Source organism: Octopus bimaculoides, chromosome 27, assembly GCF_001194135.2.
Source record: "Octopus bimaculoides isolate UCB-OBI-ISO-001 chromosome 27, ASM119413v2, whole genome shotgun sequence".
In the NCBI taxonomy this organism is placed as follows: Eukaryota; Metazoa; Mollusca; class Cephalopoda; order Octopoda; family Octopodidae; genus Octopus; species Octopus bimaculoides.
In genome coordinates this window covers 17,701,247-17,702,120 of record NC_069007.1, presented here as the reverse complement: position 1 = coordinate 17,702,120, position 874 = coordinate 17,701,247, and positions in this window count along the sequence as shown.

Below are 874 nucleotides of genomic sequence, written 5' to 3'. Positions count from 1 at the left end.
GTAGAAAACACAAATTTAATATAAAAACATATTTCCTGAAATTGCAAATTATTTAAAATATAAAAATATAATTTTCAACAGAGAGAATTTATCAAAATAGAAAACAAATGAAGTTTGAAGTTTTAAAATAATAGGATCGACCACTCGCGACTAGCTAGCGCGGACGCGCGAACTTTCGAGTAATAGATAGATAGAGAGAGAGAGAGACAGACAAACAGGCCAGCAACAGGCATGCAGGCAGACAGACAGATACTTCACTAGCAGTGAGCACTTTCACTTCTGACAGCTAATAGCATGACAGTGCCCTTTATTTCTTGGCTAAGTAATGTGCCATAGATTTTGAATCCATGCTGGAATTTGGAGAAGTGCATGTGTGATTTAGCGACGTTAACAAGTTAGTAGTGTAAAATATCTTCAAATATTAACCACATGAGGTGCATTAATTATTAACAATTCATTAACAATTTTATGTTCATTATTATCATGTAAAGTATTTGTTGTAATTATATATAACAGAGCAACAACCCTAAACATGGTGTCATTTATATATATATATGTGTATATATATATATATATTTATATATTTATGTATTTGATCCTTTATATTGAACACTCAATATTTCATCTACATTCAATACTTTCTTCCATGGTGCAATCCATTTTTATTTTATTTTATTTTATATTGTATATTGTATATCATATTATATATTGTATATTCCATATTCTATACCCCACATTAGTTCTGCAGGAATATAAATAAAACATAAAAAACAGACAGTGTTGGAACTCTTTTAAGCAAAATAATATATATATATATATATATATATATATATATGTTTTACTTATAAATTGCTGTATGTCTATTTCCTAGGAC